The sequence below is a fragment of the Salvelinus sp. IW2-2015 genome, unplaced genomic scaffold, assembly GCF_002910315.2.
Source record: "Salvelinus sp. IW2-2015 unplaced genomic scaffold, ASM291031v2 Un_scaffold1309, whole genome shotgun sequence".
In the NCBI taxonomy this organism is placed as follows: domain Eukaryota; kingdom Metazoa; phylum Chordata; class Actinopteri; order Salmoniformes; family Salmonidae; genus Salvelinus; species Salvelinus sp. IW2-2015.
In genome coordinates this window covers 210,250-232,359 of record NW_019942833.1, presented here as the reverse complement: position 1 = coordinate 232,359, position 22,110 = coordinate 210,250, and the positions used below count along the sequence as shown (strand labels likewise).

The 22,110-nt window shown below is 43.6% G+C and overlaps 1 protein-coding gene across 1 annotated transcript in view; it reads left to right on the top strand.

Annotated features, from left to right (window-relative positions):
• The first annotated feature begins 12,243 nt into the window (after positions 1–12,243).
• Positions 12,244–22,110, top strand: part of LOC112070384 (1-phosphatidylinositol 4,5-bisphosphate phosphodiesterase eta-1) — a 66,065-nt gene continuing 56,198 nt past the window's right edge. The window contains exon 1 of the mRNA XM_024137801.2: positions 12,244–12,407. The gene's annotated coding sequence lies outside the window, so the exon portion shown is untranslated. The remainder of the gene's footprint in view (positions 12,408–22,110) is intronic.

The window sequence follows — 22,110 nt, the reverse complement described above, 5'->3', positions numbered from 1 at the left end:
TGGTTTTGTTTGCTAATATAATGATCTGTGTTTTTTTTTAGCTAATAGAATGATCTGTCGTTTTTGTTTAGCTAATAGAATGATTGTTGTTTTTTTGTTTAGCTAATAGAATGATCTGTTGTTTTTGTTTAGCTATAGAATGAGCTGTTGTTTGTTTTAGCTAATAGAATGATCTGTTGTTTTGTTTAGCTAATAGAATGATCTTGTTTTTGTTTAGCTAACAGAATGATATGTGGTTTTGTTTAGCTAATAGAATGATCTGTTGTTTTTGTTTAGCTAACAGAATGATCTGTTGTGTTTTTTTAGCTAATAAGCATGATCTGTTGTTTTGTTTAGCTAATAGAATGATCTGTTGTTTTGTTTAGCTAATAGCATTATCTGTTATTTTGTTTAGCTAATAGAATGATCGTTGTTTTTGTTTAGCTATAGCATATCTTGTGTTTTGTTTAGCTAATAGAATGATCTGTTGTTTTTGTTTGCAATAGAATGATCTGTTGTTTTTGTTTAGCTAATAGAATGATCTGACGTTTTTGTTTAGCTAATAGAATGTATCTGTGGTTTTGTTTAGCTAATAGATGCTAGTAGAAGGTTCCATTTTTGTGTTGCCCAAACAATATTTCATGGTGACTTAATAGGAATGTTCAGTGTAATCTTATTACAAAACATTGTACTTAAAACAGTTATTCCCATTAGGAATGCTTTTTAACAAGGTCTTTCATTGCCTCACCACCTCGTCAGATGACTAGGTTTGGTGTAGCCTCTGAGATCCCAGCACGGTTCATAGACAAGAATGTAAGCGCTCAGAGGGAGAGTCCAGACCATCACAGAGAGCCTCAGAGGGAGAGTCCAAACATCACAGAAGAGCCCTCAGAGGGAGAGTCCAGACCATCACAGAGAGCCTCAGAGGAGAGTCCAGAAACCACAGAGAGCCTCAGAGGGAGTCCAGACCATCACAAAGATAGCCTCAAGGGAGAAGTCAGACCATCACAGATAGCCTCAGAGGGAGAGTCCAGACCATACAGAGAGCCTCAGAGGGAGAGTCCAGACCATCACAGAGAGCCTCAGAGGGAGATTCCAGACCACCACAGAGAGCTCAGAGGGAGATTCAAGACCACCACAGAGAGCCTCAGAGGAGAGTCCAGACCATCACAGAGATGCCTCAGAGGGAGATTCCAGACCACCACAGAGAGCCTCAGAGGAAGATTCCTGGAGGTGAATCACATCTCCATCGATCCCTCTCCTCTCCCCCTGCTGGCTAAAGGTAGGGAAGACCCCTGCTGGCTAAAGGTATGGAAGACCCCCTGCTGGCTAAAGGTTGGAAGACCCCTGCTGGCTAAAGGTATGGAAGAATGGATGGGTTCACATCCCCTTCAACTTTCCCAACACACACAGACACACAACACCACAGGGTAACGGTCAATTGCGCTGTGATAACGAGGATTAGGATTCACCTCCCAGCTGTTGGAAAGTCTAGTCTGGTCATTCACACAGCTGTCCCAATTAGACATTCATTATTTACTAATCCCAAGCTGTGGACACATCCAAACAGATCTATTAGTTCGTGGCTATTAGAGCGTCATAGAGTGTCAGCCATAGACCATCTTCTGCGCTTTTTAACATAACTGTGTCAGCCATAGACCATCTGCTGCGCTCTTGAACATAGCCATAGACCGTCTGCTGCATTCGTTAACATAACTGTGTTAGCAATAGACCATTTGCTGCTCTCTTTAACATAACTGTGTCAGCCATAGATCGTCTGCTGCGCTCTTTAACATGACTGTGTCAGCCATAGTGTCCAGCTTCCTGACCTGTTTTATGTTATTTTTTGTATGTGTTTAGTTGGTCAGTGCGTGAGTTGGGGTGGGCATTCTATGTTTTGTGTTTCTTGTTTAGGTCATTGTAATTAGCCTTATATGGTTCTCAATCAGAGACAGGTGTTTGACGTTTTCCTCTGATTGAGAACCATATATAGGTTGGCTGTTTCACACTGTTTGTTTGTGGGTGGTTGTCTTCCGTGTCAGTGTAGTTCGCACCACACGGGACTGTTCGTTGTCGTTAGTATATGTAGTCTGTTCCTGTTCGTGCGTTCTTCATGTTTTATGTAAGTTCTCTCGTTCAGGTCTGTCTACGTCGTTTTGTTGTTTTGTAAAATTATCAAGTGTTCTTCGTGTGTTTAGTTTCGTCTTGTTAATAAAGATAATATGTTCATCATACCTCGCTGCAAATTGGTCTTCCGATCCCTCTCTCCTCTCCTCGTCCGAGGAGGAGGAAGAATTAGAGTTTCGTTACACATAGACTGTCTGCTGTGCTCTTAACATGACTGTCAGCCATAGACGTCTGCTGCTCTCTTTAACATGACTGTGTCAGCCATAGACCGTCTGCTGCTCTCTAACTATGCTGTTTGCTTTAGTGTAAGGGAACCTGGCTTTGATGTTTGCTGAAGTATTGTAGTCAACCTAATGGTTGGTCTCTCCTGTAGAGACAGTTTATATTATCCTAAAACCAAGTAAACACTACTTTAATCAATATTTTTATTTGATAGGTATTGGATCATGGCTTGATGTCTGATAAGGTAGTTGTGATTGAAACGCGACATCTTTTTCATCTTTATCTAATTAAGACACATTTTTCTAAAGAGTGAGTGAGTTTTCATGCCTTCTGCCCGCAATATTTAGTTTATCTCCCTTCATCGGACTGAGTTAGCATAGTAACCCTGTTAGAGAAGAGGCTAGCTGCAGTACTAAGTTATGGTTCAGCCCTGCAGTCAAACTGACGGTAATACCGATCCTGCTCTTTCAGCTACAGTGGCTTGCGAAAGKATTTTTCCTATTTTGTTTCCTGACAACCTGGAATTAAAATGGATTTTTTGGGGGCTTGTAACATTTGATTTACACAACATACCGACCATTTTGAAGATGCAATATGTTTTTTTTTATTGAAATAAGACAAAAAAAAATTATTGAAATATCTTATTTAAGCAATAAGACACAAATACAGAAAACTTGAGCATGCATAACTATCACCCCTCCAAAGTCAATACTTTGTAGAGCCACCTTTACAGCTTCAAGTCTCTTGGGGTATGTCTATAAGTGTGGCACATCTAGCCACTGGGATTTTTGCACATTCTTCACGGCAAAACTGCTCCAGCTCCTTCAAGTTGGATGGGTTCCGCTGGTGTAGAGCAATCTTTAAGTCATACCACAGCTTCTCAATTGGATTGAGGTCTGAGCTTTGACTAGGCCATTCCAAGACATTTAAATGATTCCCCTTAAACCACTCGAGTGTTGCTTTAGCATTATTCTTAGGGTCATTGTCCTGCTGGAAGGTGAACCTCCGTCCCACTCTCAAATCTCTGAAAGACTGAAACAGGTTTCCCTCAAGAATTTCCCTGTATTTAGCGCCACCCATCCTTCCTTCAATTCTGACCAGTTTCCCAGTCCCTGCCAATGAAAAACATCCCCACAGCATGATGCTGCCACCACCATGCTTCACTGTGGGGATGTTGTTCTCGGAGTGATGAGAGGTGTTGGGTTTGCGCCAGACATTTTCCTTGATGGCCAAAGAGCACATTTTTAGTCTTATCTGACCAGAGTACCTCCTTCCATATGTTTGGGGAGTCTCCCACGTGCCTTTTGGCTAACACCAAACGTGTTTGCTTATTTACTTCTTTAAGCAATGGCTTTTTTCTGGCCACTCTTCCGTAAAGCCCAGCTCTGCGGAGTGTACGGCTTAAAGTGGTCCTATGGACCGATGCTCCAATCTCCGCTGTGGAGCTCTGCAGCTCCTTCAGGGTTATCTTTGGTCTCTTTGTTGCCTCTCTGATTAATGCCCTCCTTGCCCGGTTCGTGAGTTTTGGTGGGCGGCCCTCTCTTGGCAGGTTTGTTGTGGTGCCACATTCTTTCAATGTTTTAATAATGGATTTAATGGTGCTCCGTGGGATGTTCAAAGTTTCATATATTTTTTTATAACCCAACCCTGATCTGTACTTCTCCACAACTTTGTCCATGACCTGTTTGGAGAGCTCCTTGGTCTTCATAGTGACGCTTGCTTGGTGGTGACCCCTTGCTTAGTAGTGTTGCAGACTCTGGGGCGTTTCAGAACAGGTGTATATATACTGAGATCATGTGACAGATCATGTGACACTTAGATTGCACACAGGTGAACTTTATTTAACTAATTACGTGACTTCTGAAGGTAATTGGTTGCACCAGATCTTATTTAGGTTACTTTATAGCAAAGGGGGTGAATTTATATTCACGCAACACTTTTCTGTGTTTTAGATTTTTAGAATCAAGTTATTTTATTCATTTCACTTCACCAATTTAGACAATTTTGTGTATGTTGTCTCTTTGACCTCCTGTTGTCTTACGACACAGGCTTGGCCTCTGGCCACACTTTTTCTTTTCTGCATGTATTTCCTTGTCTGTGTGTTAGATAATACAGTATCTAGACTGCTGTCGTTGTACAGCTTTGCATAGTGCATGTCTGCTACTATATCTTTCAACAGTCTGTCTTTCTGTTTGTTCTTTCAGTTTGTCAGGATCTTGACTGTGCCATCTTCAGGTTTAGGCAATGGACCACAGCAATAGTTAAGGATCCAGGTCCACTATACAGGGGTCAAGAGGTCAGGTGTAGTGTATGTGTTTCTCACCTGGGCAGGTCTTCTCTCTTCAGGTGGTGGTGTGTTTCCCCTGGCTGTTAGCAGGGTCAATTACTGTCTGTCTGTTAGCAGGTCAATATAATGTCTGTGTTGGTTAGCAGGTCAATTACTGTCTGTGTCTGTTAGCAGGGTCAATTACTGTCTGTCTGTTAGCAGGGTCAATTACTGTCTGTGTCTGTTAGCAGGGTCGTTACTGTCTGTGTCTGTTAGCAGGGTCAATTACTGTTGTGTCTGTTAGCAGGCTCAATTACTTGCTGTGTCTGTTAGCAGGGTCAGTTACTGTCTGTGTCTGTTAGCAGGGTCAATTACTGTCTGTCTGTTAGCAGGTCAATTACTGTCTGTGTCTGTTGCAGGGTCCGTTACTGTCTGTGTCTGTTAGCAGGGTCAATTACTGTCTGTGTCTGTTAGCAGGCTCAATTACTGTCTGTGTCTGTTAGCAGGGTCAGTTACTGTCTGTGTCTGTTAGCAGGGTCAATTACTGTCTGTCTGTTAGCAGGGTCAATTACTGTCTGTGTCTGTTAGCAGGGTCCGTTACTGTCTGTGTCTGTTAGCAGGGTCAGTTTACTGTCTGTGTCTGTTAGCAGGCTCAATTATGTCTGTGTCTGTTAGCAGGGTCAGTTACTGTCTGTGTCTGTTAGCAGGGTCAATTACTTCTGTCTGTTAGCAGGGTCAATTACTGTCTGTGTCTGTTAGCAGGGTAAGTTACTGTCGGTGTCTGTTAGCAGGGTCAATTACTGTCTGTGTCTGTTAGCAGGGTCAGTTACTGTCTGTGTCTGTTAGCGGGGTCAGTTACGGTTGTGTCTGTTAGCGGGGTCAGTTACTGTCTGTGTCTGTTAGCAGGGTCAGTTACGGTCTGTGTCTGTTAGCAGGGTCAGTTACTGTCTGTCTGTTAGCAGGGTCAGTTACGGTCTGTGTCTGTTAGCTGTCTGTTAGCAGGGTCAGCTAATGTCTGTGTCTGTTAGCAGGGTCAGTTACTGTCTGTCTGTTAGCAGGGTCAGTTACGGTCTGTGTCTGTTAGCTGTCTGTTAGCAGGGTCAGCTACTGTCTGTCTGTGAGCAAGGTAGTTTGTTGTCTGTGCAAGGTCAGTTACTGTCTGTCTGTTTGCAGGGTCAGTTACTGTCTGTGTCTGTTAGCAGGTCAGTTACTGTCTGTGTCTGTTCCGGGGTCAGTTACGGTATGTGTCTGTTAGCGGGGTCATTTACTGTCTGTGTCTGTTGCAGGGTCAATTTCTGTCTGTGACACGGGTCAGGTTACTGTCTGTGTCTGTTAGCAGGGTCAGTTACTGTCTGTCTGTTAGCAGGGTCAGTTACGGTCTGTGTCTGTTAGCTGTCTGTTAGCAGGGTCAGCTAATGTCTGTGTCTGTTAGCAGGGTCAGTTACTGTCTGTCTGTTAGCAGGGTCAGTTACGGTCTGTGTCTGTTAGCTGTCTGTTAGCAGGGTCAGCTAATGTCTGTGTCTGTTAGCAGGGTCAGTTACTGTCTGTCTGTTAGCAGGGTCAGTTACGGTCTGTGTCTGTTGCTGTCTGTTAGCAGGTCAGCTACTGTCTGTCTGTGAGCAAGGTCAGTTACTGGTTGTCCTGTTTAGCAAGGTCAGTTACTGTCTGTCTGTTTGCAGGGTCAGGTTACTGTCTGTGTCTGTTAGCAAGGTCAGTTACTGTCTGTCTGTTTGCAGGGTCAGTTACTGTCTGTGTCTGTTAGCAAGGTCAGTTACTATCTGTCTGTTTGCAGGGTCAGTTACTGTCTGTGTCTGTTAGCAAGGTCAGTTACTGTCTGTCTGTTTGCAGGGTCAGTTACTGTCTGACAGTTACCCAATTCTGATCTTTATTTTCTTCCACTAATTGGTATTTGACCAATCAGTTCAGCTCTGAAAAATATCTGATGTGATTGGTCAAAAGACCAATTAGTGGAAAAAATATCAGAATTGGGCTGTGTACTGTCTGTGAGTGGAGTAACATTAGTTGCTGACTCTCAGGACTCTTTATGACTGTATTAATTAACTGCATGTTGAAGACAATGGAACCTGCAGATAAGCGTTTTTAATCTCCCTCGGTTCTCTCTCCCCCAGGGGTCACTGAGGAGTCTGTGTCTGAATGAGGAGGTGTATAGGTTGGGTCTGGCACAAACCGTCCCAGTCTCTGGACTCCACCCCCAGTTCCGTCTCTACCTGCGGCACCACCAACGGCTGCTCAGGGCAGAGGTCAAGGCCGAGTGGAAGAGGCGGGGAATGGGCGACGTTGTTGCCGGTGATGTCTGGTGACGACCTGCCTTACAACAGGCCTACAAGCCCTCAGTCCAGCCTCTCTCAGCCTATTGCGGACAGTCTGAGCACTGATGGAGGGATTGTGCGTTCCTGGTGTAACTCGTGCAGTTGCAGTAGCCATCCTGTACCTGTCACGCAGGTGTGATGTTCGGATGTACCGATCCTGTGCAGGTGTTGTTACACGTGGTCTGCCACTGCGAGGACGATCAGCTGTCCGTTCTGTCTCCCTGTAACGCTGTCTTATGCGTCTCACAGTACGGACATTGCAATTTATTTATTGCCTTGTGTTTAGTATTCTAGATGACATCAATCAGGAACTGCTTGAACTCAGCGACAGTTGTGGGTTTTCAAGCATGAACTGCTCATTTCAAGTCCTGCCTTAACATCAATAATGGGATTAGGTCTGGACTTTGACTTGGCCGTTCCAAAACTTCACATGTGTTGCTCTTTAGCCATTCTCATGTAGACTTGATTGTGTCTTTTGGCTCATTGGATCATTGTCTTGCTGCAGGACCCAACTGCGCTTCAGCTCACAGACGATTGGCTTGACATTCTCCTGTAGAATTCTCTGATACAGAGCAGAATTCATGGTTCCTTCTATTAAGGCAAGTCGACCATGTCCCACTGAGGGGACATTTAACCGTTATCACCGCTAGTCTGAAGCCCTTATGCTAATCCCTTGGCTTTCACTTCCCTTTGAAAACCCCAACCCAAATCCCTCTGTTCCCCTTTCCCCAGAGAAGTGATTGTGTGTTAGGGAGGGGAAGGGGGGGGGGGGGGTTGGATTGTCACAGAGATAGAACTGTCGGGGTCTACTGGTCTCCCCCAAAGAGATCACCGTTGCCATGGTAACACAAAATCTGAGCGGTGAAATCCTGGGGGTGAGAGAGAAGGGGGTGTTGAAGAGCTTATCAAAGGGGCCTTTAGAGATAACATGACTCAGACATTAGAGTACTCACCGGGTCTTAAAGCAGGACGTAGAGACTAGAAGGCCCATAAACTAGGCTCTATGACTCAATGAGATACAGACACAGAGAGATGGCCATAAACCAGGCTCTCTAACCCAATGAGATACAGACACAGAGAGATGGCCATAAACCAGGCTCTATTTCCCAATGAGAGACAGACACAGAGAGATGGCCATAAACCAGGCTCTATGACCCAATGAGATACAGACACAGAGAGATGGCCATAAACCAGGCTCTATGACCCAATGAGATACAGACACAGAGAGATGGCCATAAACCAGGCTCTATAACCCAATGAGATACAGACACAGAGAGATGGCCATAAACCAGGCTCTATGACCCAATGAGAGACAGACACAGAGAGATGGCCATAAACCAGCTCTTTTTGACCCCAATGGAGAAGACACAGAGAGATGGCCATAAACCAGCCTCTATTTCCCAATGAGAGACAACACCAGAAGAGTGGCCATAAACGCAGGCTCTATGCCCATGAATACAGACACAGAGAGATGGCCATAAACCAGGCTCTATGACCCAATGAGAACAGACCACAGAGAGATGGCCATAAACCAGGCTCTCTAACCCAATGAGTAAGCAGACACAGAGAGATGGCCATAAACAAGGCTCTATATCCCAATGAGACAGACACAGAGAGATGCCCTAAACCAGGCTCTAACCCAATGAGGAGACAGACACAGAGAGATGGCCATAAACCAGGCTCTATGACCCAATTAGGACAGACACAGAGAGATGGCCATAAACAGGCTCTATAACCAATTGAGACAGACACAGAGAGATGGCCATAAACCAGGCTCTTAACCCAATGAGATACAGACACAGAGAGATGGCCATAAACCAGGCTCTATTTGACCCAATGAAGAACAGACACAGAGAGATGGCCATAAACCAGGCTCTATGACCCAATGAGAGGACAGACACAGAGAGATGGCCATAAAACCAGGCTCTCTAACCAATGAGATACAGACACAGAGAGATGGCCATAAACCAGGCTCTATTCCCCAATGAGAGACAGACACAGAGAGATGGCCATAAACCAGGCTCTTCTAACCAATGGAGACAGACACAGAGAGATGCCATAAACCAGGCTTATGACCCAATGAGAACAGACACAGAGAGATGGCCATAACCAGGCTTTATACCAATGAGAGACAGACCAGAGAGATGGCCATAAACCAGGCTTCTACCAATGAGAACAGAACAGAGAGATGGCATAAACCAGGCTCTATAGACCCATGAGAGACTGACACTGGAGCAGACTGTCACGCCCTGGCCATAAGAGAAGGTTTTTATTCTCTATTTTGGTTAGGCCAGGGTGTGACTAGGGTGGGCATTCTAGTTTTTTATTTTATGTTTTCTATTTCTTTTGTTTTTGGCCGAGTGTGGTTCCCAATCAGGGGCAGCTGTCTATCGTTGTCTCTGATTGGGAATCATACTTAGGCAGTCCTTTTTCCCTCTTTATAGTTGTGGGTTCTTATTTTGCATTGGTTGGATTTTTGCCCTGCAGAATGTCACGTTCATATTTTGTTTTGTTGTTGTCGGTGTTTTAAATAAATAGAGATGAACACGTACCACTCTGCGCTTTGGTCCACTTCTTCCCATGAGATCGTGACAGAAGATCCCACCAAAATGGACCAAGCAGCGTGGTACAGGAGGAGTGGACTTGGAGGAGATCTGGAGGGAAAAGGACCCTGGACGCAGGCCGGGGAGTATCGCCGTCCTAAGGAGGAGAGAGAGGCAGCGGAAAGCTGAACGGCAACGAATACGAGGAGTAGCTCAACGGAGCAAGCACGAGAGGCAACCCAAGAAACATTTGGCGGGGGGCAATGGAGCAGTCGGCGGAGCCGAGGAGGGAACCAGAGCCAGTCAGGGAGTCCCTTCTTCCATGACGATCGTGACAGACTAATACACGAGAGATGGCCATAAACCAGGCTTCTATAACCCGATGAGAGACAGACGCTGGAGCAGTCTAATACACGAGAGAGAAGAGAGGCTTACACCTATGGCTGCTTATCAAATTACACATTCTATAATGGTGTTTCGGTTAATTACTGATACAATGCAGTTGTCTGATGATTTACTGTGTCCATGTTGTTGACAGTATTTCCCCATCAAATAAAATATTTGAAAGAACCCCTTCACTGGTCATGTGTTTGGGGTGACAGTGTTAACCATGTGTTTGGGGTGACAGTGTTACATGTGTTTTGGTGTGAAACGTGTTAACAGTGTTTGGGGTGACAGTGTTACCATGTGTTGGGGTGACAGTGTTACCATGTGTTTGGGTGACCGTGTTAACATGTGTTGGGGTGAAGTGTTACCCATGTGTTTGGGGTGACATGTAACCAAGTGTTTGGGGTGACCGTGTTAACATTGTGCTTTGGGGTGACCGTGTTAACATTGTGCTTTGGGGTGACCGTAGTTAACCATGTGTTTGGGTGACAGTGTTAACATGTGTTTTGGGGTGACAGTGTTAACCATGTGTTTGGGGTGACCGTTGTTAACATTGTGCTTGGGTGACCGGTGTTAACCATGTGTTTGGGGTGATCCCGTGTTAACATTGTGCTTGGGTTACGTGTAACATGCTGCTGGTGATCGTGGGTGGGAGGGAGGGGGAGGAGAGGAGGGAGGGAGGTAAAGGTAGGGAGGGGGGAAGGGGAGGGGCAGCTCGTTGAATCAGCCTGTTTGTCTTTGTTGTGTAAAGGTCATTAGCGGTTGTTGCTGTGTTCGTGGACTCTCTATTGGTTGGCTGGTTTGAATTGTAAGGTGCGTGGATCCCTGATGACTGGAGCTGGCAGACTTTGAACTGCCACTGGGGGAATTTGTGGAAGGAAACCACGGAGAGAATCGGCCAGAGCCGTTTGTGTATGTTAACTGTAGAGCACCCTCACTACAAGCCTGTCTGATTCCACTGCACTAGAAAATAACACACTGCAACTAACACTAACACACGCACACTAGACAATAACACACTGCACTACATTTAACACACTGCACTAGAAAATAACACACTACACTACACAATAACACACTGCCTAAAACAATAATCTCATCCTGCACTAGAAAATAACAGACTGCACTACACAATAACACACTGGCACTAGAAAATAACACACTGCACCACAGCTAACACACTGCACTAGAAAATAACTCACTGCATCTACACAATAACCACTGACTGCACAATAACACACTGACTACACAATACATGCACTAGAAAATAACAACACTGCACTAGAAATACACACTGCACTAGAAAATCACTAACTGCATAAGAAATAAAGACTTGCACCCACAAATAAACACACTGCACTCCATAACACACTCGAACTAGAAAATAACACACTGAACTAGAAAATAACCCTGCACTACACAATAACACACTGAACTAGAATAACACACTGAAACTAGAAAAAATAACACATGCACTACACATAACACACTGAACTAGAAAATAAACACTGCACTACAAAATAACACACTGAACTAGAAAAAACACACACGCACTACACAATGACACACTGTACTACACAATAAAAACACTGCACTAGAAAATAACACACTTACCAACAATAACACACCTACCCAATAACACACTGCACTACAAATAAACACTGCACTACACATAACTCCCTGCACTACACAATAACGACTACACTAGAAAATAACAGACTGCACTACACAATAACGCACTACACAGAAAATAACAGACTGTACTACAAATAACACACTACAACATAACAACAATACACACACTGCACAATAACACACTGCACCCATAACACACTGCAATAGAAAATACACCTGCACTACACTATAACACATACTACAATAACACACTGCACTACCACTACACAATAACTCACTGCACTACACAAAAACTCACTGCACTGCAACTACACAATAACACACTGCACTACACAATAACTCACTGCACTACACAATAACTCACTGCACTAGAAAATAACTCACTGCACTAGAAAATAACTCACTGCACTAGATAATAACACATGTTTTTTATTATTTATTTCACATTTTGGTTTATTATCTATTTCACTTGCTTTGGCAATGTAAACATATATAAATCCCTTTGAATTGAATTGAGTTACAGACAATGAAATAACTTTAGAATTCAATTTTTATGGTCTTTTTCGTGAGCTTCAATTTCTAACACAGATCGGAGTAGGATGTGTAGAAGGGTATTCAACCCCCTATCAGCGCCCTAAGGGTAGCAGAGAGAGCTTTCAGGAACCCGTTCCAATAAATCCTTTCCGGGTTTTCACACGCTGCCTGGTCTCTAAATGTACTTACGGGTTTGAATGGGGACTCGGCTGGTGGCGGTAGGGACTYGCTCGGGACAGTTGGGCACTCCCTTCGCTACTAGAGGGGAACAGGATATTATTGATGTGCTTCATGACATTGAAGACAGGAACCTGAAGGAATATTATTGTGTTCAATAGATGTTAATATTTTATTAGAAGTTGATTCGGGAAAGATCGGACTAACGTAAGTACCTATTTATTTTCTTTGTTGGACTAGCTGATGCATTTTATGGAAACATCCATGTGGCATATGTTGCATGTGTTCTTGGCACAACGTCCTGTCGGTGTAAAGTGACCATGTTGTCGTTGAMAATGTTAAAGTTGCAAGATTGTTTTCATGAGATGAGCTCGCGCAAGAAGGTTACAGTAGAAGGAGCCAATGAACTTGCTGACCAATGCGCCTGCCCTTGTTTTTTGAGTTAGGCTACTGTGGTTACCACATAAAACAATGGCAGTCTTATGTTTTGAATAGGCTATCTGTCCAATGTTTTGTCACTATTTGTCTTATAGGCCTAAAGAGTTTTAAAAATAGTTTTGTCGTTCATTAGAAAGACACTACAAKAGGATATTTATGAAAACTTTATTGCATCTCTTACATTTAACGTTTTTGATTTAGGCTGTATTTTTTGTTTTACTATTACACGTTTTAGGCTACGTTCTTTCTTTGTTGTGCAAACAGCCTAATTAAGTGAGCATTGAASGCATATGAATCATGTGACATCAAAATCATGAATTGATCTGCAATATTGATACAAAACCAAAGTTGTGAGAGTGCTTTATGCATTTTACAATCATTTTGGGATTCCGCTTAATTTTCCTTTGCACCACCGATTTGCACCAGAATTGGTTGATGGGAATAACAAAGGTCTTTACCATAGCCACGGGAWGTAGGGCTGCTRCAGCACACCCCGATAAATYGGAAAAAWATATATATTTTTAAATTCCTCACAAAATTAATTGATTCTGCCGCGCCGGTAGCCGTCACATAAAGAAAGATACACGGCACTCCCCCTCTGGGCCCTTGGGGATTTTCGGAGAGAGAGARGGCACTTCATAAATGAAGTCCCACRGACAAAGCCCTTAAAGTTCACTCCTCACCCGTCCCTCCAACCACATTGTGCGGGGTAACCGCAATCTTCACTTTGTCAACTTTGTCAAGCCTACAGGTAGGTAGAGTGATACATTCTCCCGCCTCTGGTAGTTCTAGAGTCAGTTACTTATTTGTTTCGGAGTAAAAACACACAAAAAAAACATAAAGTTGGAGCCGTTATAGTTGTTAATCATAAACTGCGCTATAGTCCCGGGACGCACTCTGTTTACACTCGCTCTTCAGTGGTGGTCAAAGTGTCACACGAAGAGTCATAAAGATCAGCAGCAATAAAACAGACCATTAAAGTAACAGGATCAAGCGCTCAGTACCCCCAGTCTCCCCACGCGTCTCCCTCCTCTATCCGGCACGGCAGCTCCTCTACAGGGATCAGATGGCCAAGCMTGGGTGCCAGTCTGGTTATGCTTCGGTCAACTTGTCCTGGTCATGCCATGGTTCCTCCTCTGACACAGTGATGATAATGACCTAAACAATGTTGACAGCACCTGTGTTTGTTATAGGATATCTTTGTGTTGGGTGTGTTGTTTTACTAGGACATTGAGGTAGACACCGGTGCAGATTATATCTAGGTCTGAATGTGTACAGAACATCAAACACACTCACATGTTATTGTCTGTCTCCTGGACACTTGTGGTGACAGGATGATGGACAGTGCATCTGTGTAACTCCCTTCAACCCTTCCTCTCTCTCACTCAAGGGAAAATAATCCCAATTGCACAGGAAAGGAATGCCCCTCGTGAATGTGTAAACCGTCTCCTCGTTGTCATAGGGATCTGTTGTGTGTCTGTGTACATGTGCATGTGTTTGTGGGAGGGTAAAGTGATTTCAGTGTAATGTGAGTGGAGTACTCTGGGTGATTCAGTTTGCTGGGTGTAGGGTTGGGTGGGGTCCTCTGGGTTGATTCAGTATGCTGGGTGTAAGGTTGGGAGTGGGAAGTACTCTGGGTGGTTCCAGTTTGTTGGGTGTAGGGTTGGAGTGGAGTACTCTGGGTGATTCAGTATGCTGGTGTAGGTTGGAGTGGAGTACTCTGGGTGATTCAGTATGCTGGGTGTAGGGTTGGAGTGGAGTACTCTGGGTGATTCAGTATGCTGGGTGTAGGGTTGGAGTGGAGTAACTCTGGGTGGTTCAGTATGCTGGGTGTAGGTTGGAGTGGAGTACTCTGGGTGGTTCAGTATGCTGGGTTAAGGTTTGGAGTGGAGTACTCTGGGTGGTTCAGTATGCTGGGTGTAAGGGTGGAGTGGAGTACTCTGGGTGGTTCAGTATGCTGGGTGTTGGAGTGGAGTACTCTGGTGGTTCAGTATGCTGGGTGTAGGGTTGGAGTGGAGTACTCTGGGTGATTCAGTATGCTGGGTTGTTGGAGTGGAGTACTCTGGAGTGGTTCAGTTTGCTAGTGTAGGGTTGGAGTGCAAACAATGTCTTGGTTAGTATAGTGAGTCCTAATTGAATAATTGAACTATTTCTATTCAGAGACCTGGAGAAGTAGAGGAATGAAGAGACGGATTTGTGTTGGGAAAGGAGGGGGAGAAGTACTGGAGAAGTAGATGAAATGGAAGATGGAATAGTGTGGGAAAGGAGGAGGAGAGGACTGGTGGGGAGTAGAGACTGGAGGAGGAGAGGACTGGAGGAGTAGATTGAATGGAGAGATGGAATAGTGTGGGAAAGAGGAGCAGAGGACTGGAGGAGTAGAGGACTGGAGGAGTAGAGGACTGGGGGAGTAGATGAATGGAGAGATGGAATAGTGTGGGAAAGGAGGAGGAGAGGACTGGAGGAGTAGAGGACTGGAGGAGTAGAGGACTGGAGAAGTAGAGGACTGAAGGAGTAGAGGACTGGAGGAGTAGAGGACTGGGGAGTAGATGAATGGAGAGATGGAATAGTGTGGGAAGGAGGAGGAGAGGACTGGAGAAGTAGAGGACTGAAGGAGTAGAGGACTGGAGGGGGAAGATATTGGGTTGAAGTGAACCCATTTCTTTGTGGGTCCACTGCTGTAGTGTGTCAGTCGGAGACGGACAATAATGTGAACAGTAGGGAGACTGGTGTGTGTGTGTGTGTTGTGTGTTGGAACAGTAGGGAGACTGTGTGTGTGTGTGTGGTTGTGTGTGAACACTAGGGAGACTGTGTGTGTGGTGTGTGGTTGTGTGTGAACAGTAGGGAGACTGTGTGTGGTTGTGTTTGTGAGAGATGGATATTAAAAAAATTAACAAACGCAGTGTGAGAGGAGTATGAGGACAGTCAGTGTGTGGTGTGTGTGTGGTGTGTGTGTGTGTGTGTGTTGTGTTCTCTGTGTCTCTGCCCAGTGTCCACTCTCCTCCCTAAACACTGCCAGTTTCCAATCTTCTCTTCCTATAACACTGCCAGTGTCCACTCTCTCTTCCTAAACACTGCCCAGTGTCACCTCATCTTCTAAACACTGCCGTGTCACTCTCTCTTCCTAAAAGACTGCCCAGTGTCCACTCTCTCTCCTTAACATCGCCCAGTGTCCACTCTCTCTTACCTAAACACGCCCAGTGTCCACTCTCTCTTCCTAAACACTGCCCAGTGTCCACTCTCTCTTCCTTAAAGACTGCCAGTGTCCATCTCTCTTTCCTTAACACTGCCCAGTGTCCACTCTTCTTCCTTAACACTGCCAGTGTCCACTCTCTCTTCCTAAACTGCCCAGTGTCCACTCCTCTACCTAAACACTGCCCAGTGTCCACTCTCTCTTCCCTAAACACTGCCCAGTGTCCACTCTCTCTTCCTAAACACATGCCCAGTGTCCACTCTCTCTTCCTAAACACTGCCCAGTGTCCACTCTCTCTTCCTAAAACACTGCCCAGTGTCCACTCTCTCTTCCTAAACACTGCCAGTGTTCCACTCTCTCTCCTAAACTGCCCAGTGTCCAGTCGTCTCATAACAGGCCTCTTTTCATCTCTCTGACCTCATTTGGGATGTTTATAAAAAATACTAACACAGAGATGAAGATCAATTACACTGGAATACAACTGCCATCAGACACACACATAACTGCACCACATATCACACTTTCACAAAATGCTTGAAGACATGGCTAAAGGTCAATCAGATTTTGTGAAATGGTCCCTAGCTGTGTGTTGCCGCTTTCCATGTCTGTTGTCTGTAACTTGTAAGGTGTGGAAACACTTTGTTGCTTTTATGAATTTTGTCTTGCTGCTTTTTGTTCTATGTTGCTCTGTCTGTATGCTACGTCTTGCTTGTCTTATGTTGCTCTGTCTGTATGCGTTGCTATATGTCCTATGTTTGCTTTGTCTTGCTTGTTCTATGTTGCTATTGTCTATATTGTAATTGTTTTTAATAACCTGCCCAGGACTGCGGTTGAAAATTAGCCGGCTGGCTAAAACCGGCACTTTTACTGAAACGTTGATTAATGTGCACTGTCCTGTAAAAATAAAAATAAACTCAAACTCAATGTTCAGTGAAACTGAGACAGCTGGATTCTGACATTATATGACCTGGTTGTCTTTTGTTTTAATAAGTTGTGTGTGTTCTGACTACAGAGACGACTTTCAGATGGGATAAGGATTGAACTATTTTTGTTCAATTTTCTACAGTAGTTTTAGAAATCCCAGACCGATGACAACAGCACATTGGTTACATTGTGGGAGGCAACCAGTCTGTCTAGTTTTACAGTACTGAAGGGTGTTCAGGATCACAAGGTCAACCAGTCTGTCTAGTTTTACAGTACTGAAGGGTGTTCAGGATCACAAGGTCAACCCGTCTGTCTATTTTTACAGTACTGAAGGTGTTCAGGATCACAAGGTTCAACCACAGATCTATTTCCAGGTCTGACCTCCTCCCCTCCCCTCCCCTCCCTCCCTCCCTCCCCTCTCACCTTCGTCCTCTCTCAACGCAATTTCAATTTAAATTCAAAAGGGCTTTATTGGCATGGGAAACATATGTTTACGTTGCCAAAAGCAATGAAATAGATAATAAACAAAGTGAATTACACTCTCTCTACCCCCCCCCCAACTGGTTACCACCTGGTAACTGATAATGAAGTAGAGCAAACTCAGTGGTACAGAGCTAGGCCATGCTAACTCAGTGGTACAGGCTAACTCAGTGGACCAAGGCGCAGCGTGGAGGGCGTACATCGTGCTTTTTATTGATGATACCAAAACAAAATAACAATGACAAAAACGAAGCGAACAGTCCTGTCAGGCACAGACACTAAACAGAAAACAAGATCCACAAGGAAAATGACAACTTAATATATGATCCCCAATCAGAGACAGCGATAGACAGCTGCCTCTGATTGGGAAGCACACTAGGCAAAAACAACAAAGAAATAGAAAACATAGACTTTCCCACCCGAGTCACACCCTGACCTAACCAAACATAGAGAATAATAGGGATCTCTAAGGTCAGGGCGTGACATACAGTTTAACAAGAAATTTGTGGAGTTGTTGAAAAACTAGTTTTAATGAATCCAACCTAAGTGTATGTTAACTTCCAAACTTCAACTGTAATACATACCATATACAGACAAATAAATACAGATACAAAAGAATGAAAAAGAAGTCACTTCAACCCAGTTTGACATAAAGAGAATATATCATATGGGAGACAGCCAATACATTATCTGAATACACACCTGCCATTCACCGCATAGAGCTAAATATTTTTACAATTTAAATTATAGGTATCCCCTTTTCTTTTATTCAGGCTTTATCTAAATATTCCGCAAACGGAAATACACAATGGAACAAAAAAAAAAACATCACTCAGCCACATAATACCAGGGTATATCTGGTGGTCTGTCTCCTCATCACTCAGCCACATAATACCATATTCACCCCCTTTGCTATGAAGCCCCTTAATAAGATCTGGTGCCGTGTGGCTCAGTTGGTAGAGCATTGCGCTTGCAACGCCGGGGTTGTGGTTCATTTCCCCACGGGGGGACCAGGATGAATATGTATGAACTTTCAATTTGTATCGCTCTGGATAAGAGCGTCTGCTAAATGATTTAAAATTGTAAAAAAATGGTGCAACCAATTACCTTCAGAAGTCACATAATTAGTTAGATTGCACACGTGACTTTATTTAAGTGTCACATGATCTCAGTATATATACACCTGTTCTGAAAGGCCTCAGAGTCTGCAACACCACTAAGCAAGGGGCACCACCAAGCAAGCGGCACTATGAAGACCAAGGACCTCTCCAAACAGGTCAGGGACAAAGTTGTGGAGAAGTACAGATCAGGGTTGAGTTATTAAAAAATATCAGAAACTTTGAACATCCCACGGAGCACCATTAAATACATTATTAAAAAATGGAAAGAATATGGCACCACAACAAACCTGCCAAGAGAGGGTCGCCTACCAAAACTTACGGACCAGGCAAGGAGGGCATTAATCAGAGGCAACAAAGAGACCAAAGATAACCCTGAAGGAGCTGCAAAGCTCATTAGCGGAGATTGGAGTATCTATCCATCGGACCATTTTAAGCCGTACACTCCACAGAGCTGGGCTTTACAGAAGAGTGGCCAGAAAAAAAGCCATTGCTTAAAGTAAAACATAAGCAAACACGTTTGGTGTTCGCCAAAAGGCATGTGGAAGACTCCCCAAACATACGCAAGGAGGTACTCTGGTCAGATAAGAGGTTCACCTTCCAGCAGGACAATGACCCTAAGCATTCTGCTAAAGCAAAACTTGAGTGGTTTAAGGGGAAACATTTAAATGTCTTGGAATGGCCTAGTTAAAGCCCAGACCTCAATCCAATTGAGAATCTCTCTGTGTGTTTGTGTTTGTGTGTGTGTGAGCACATACTCAGGGGAGACAGATGCTCTCTTTGTGTGTAATTTTGATGTGATGGCCAATCTAATTTAGACACACAGACACTTTTAACGACGCTGGACTGAGCGCTGGCAAAGCCGATCGATCACCTTTTGATTTATTGAGTTATCTCAAAAACCACAGATGGTGTTTCAGTTGGGATGAAATCAGAAGCACTTTAGCCCTCTGTGTGTGTGTGTGTGTGTGTGTGTGTGTGTGCGTGTGTGCGTGTGTGTGCGTGTGTGCGTGTGTGTGAAAAAAGAAAGAAAGACAGGACTGAGGAGAGATGAGGAGAGAGATAGAGAATGAAATGAGGTGAAAACAGAATAGAACAACCCCCTCTAGTGTAGAAAACCCCCCGTAGTGTAGAAAAACCCCTGTAGTGTAGAAAAACCCTCTAGTATAGAAGAACCTCTCTAGTACAGAAAACCCCCTCTAATATAGAAAGAACCCCTCTAGTATAGAAAGAACCCCTCTAATATWGAAAAACCCTCTAGTATAGAAGAACCTATCTCGTACAGAAAAACCCCTCTAGTATAGAAAAACCCCTCTAGTATAGAAAAACCCCTCTAGTATAGAAAGTGTGAAAACTGCCCTCATAAATAAATGCAGTCCTACCAGTTGTCCTCTCATTCTGAGGTGTGTCATAAAGAGTAGATTCCTCTCATTCTGAAGGTTGTGTCATAAAGAGTAGATGTCTCTCATTCTGAAGGTTGTGTCATAAAGAGTAGATGTCCTCTCATTCTGAAGGTTGTGTCATAAAGAGTAGATGTCCTCTCATTCTGAAGGTTGTGTCATAAAGAGTAGATGTCCTCTCATTCTGAAGGTTGTGTCATAAAGAGTAGATGTCCTCTCATTCTGAAGGTTGTGTCATAAAGAGTAGATGTCCTCTCATTCTGAGGTTGTGTCATAAAGAGTAGATGTCCTCTCATTCTGAAGGTTGTGTCATAAAGAGTAGATGTCCTCTCATTCTGAAGGTTGTGTCATAAAGAGTAGATGTCCTCTCATTCTGAAGGTTTGTCCATAAAGAGTAGATTCCTCTCATTCTGAAGGTTGTGTCATAAAGAGTAGATGTCCTCTCATTCTGAAGGTTGTGTCATAAAGAGTAGATGTCCTCTCATTCTGAAGGTTGTGTCATAAAGAGTAGATGTCCTCTCATTCTGAAGGTTGTGTCATAAAGAGTAGATGTCCTCTCATTCTGAAGGTTGTGTCATAAAGAGTAGTGTCCTCTCATTCTGAAGGTTGTGTCATAAAGAGTAGATGTCCTCTCATTCTGAAGGTTGTGTCATAAAGAGTAGATGTCTCTCTTCTGAAGGTTGTGTCATAAAGAGTAGATGTCCTCTCATTCTGAAGGTTGTGTCATAAGAGTGATGTCCTCTCATTCTGAAGGCAAAGTTGTCTACGGGGCCTCATCTTCTGAAGGTAACCCGTACAAATGAATGGAAGTATGGAGATATATTAGATATTAAACCATGAAGTAACCATACAAATGAATGGAAGTATGGAGATATATATAGTATTACATCTGAGGTAACCATACAATGAATGGAAGTTATGGAGATATATATAAGTATTAAACATCTGAAGGTAACCATACAAATGAATGGAAGTAATGGATATTATTTATAAGTTTAAACCATCTGAAGGTACCATACAAATGAATGGAAGTATGGAGTAATATAGTTTTCCAACCATCTGAAGGTCAACCCATACAAATGAATGGAAGTATGGAGATATATATATGGTATTAAACCTCTGAAGGTAACTCATACAATGAATGGAAGTATGGAGATATAATATAAGTATTAAACCATCTGAGGTACCCATACAAATGATGGAAGTATGGAGATTATATATAGATATTAAACCATTGAAGGTAACTACAAATGAATGGAAGTATGGAGATATATATAAGTATTAAACCATCTGAGGTAACCCATACAAATGAATGGAAGTATGGAGATATATATAGATATTAAACCATTTGAAGGTAACCCATACAAATTAATGGAAGTATGGAGATATATTAAGTATTAAACCATTCTGAAGGTAACCCATACAAATGAATGGAAGTATGGAGATATATATAGATATTAAACCATTGAAGGTAACCATACAAATGAATGGAATATGGAGATATATATAGATATTAAACCATCTGAAGGTAACCCATACAAATGAATGGAAGTATGGAGATATATATAGATATTAAACCATTGAAGGTACCCATTACTGTCACGTTCCTGACCTGTTTTTGTTAGTTTTTGTATGTGTTAGTTGGTCAGGACGTGAGTTGGGTGGGCAGTCTATGTTTTGTGTTTCTATGTTTGGTTTAATGGGTACCTGATATGGTTCTCAATTAGAGGCAGGTGGTTTTCATCTCCTCTGATTGAGAATCATATTAAGGTAGGTGGTGCACATTGTTTGTTGTGGTGGTTGTCTCCTGTGTCAGTGTCTGTGTATGTTACGCCACACGGGACTGTTTCGGTTTGTTTGTTCGTTCGTTCGGTTTATGTAGTCTGTTCCTGTTTCATGCGTTCTTGTGTCATGTAAGTTTTATGTTCAGGTGCGTCTACGTCGTTTGTTGTTTTGTAGTTTGTTAAAGTGTTTTCGTGTTTTTCGTCTTTACTTTAATAAATCATGTCATATCACGACGCTGCATTTTGGTTCAATCCCTGCTCCTCCTCTTCGGAGAGAGAGGAATCCGTTACAGAACCACCACTTAATTCAGACACAGCAGCGGATAGTGTTCGAGCAGCTGGGTGAATATCACAGGACTACTGGACTTGCGGAGGACGAGTGGATGGGAAAAGGACCTGTTGGGGCGTCATACCGGAGAAGTATGCGCGCCCAAAGGCTGGAGCTGGAAGGCAGCGAAATTAGAGAGCGCGGCTATATGAGAGGCTCGCCAAGGACAGCAAGGCTGGAACGTGAAGATCATAGCCCAAAACCGAGATATGAGGTACGCGGCTCGCAAGGAAAGCCGAGAAGAACCC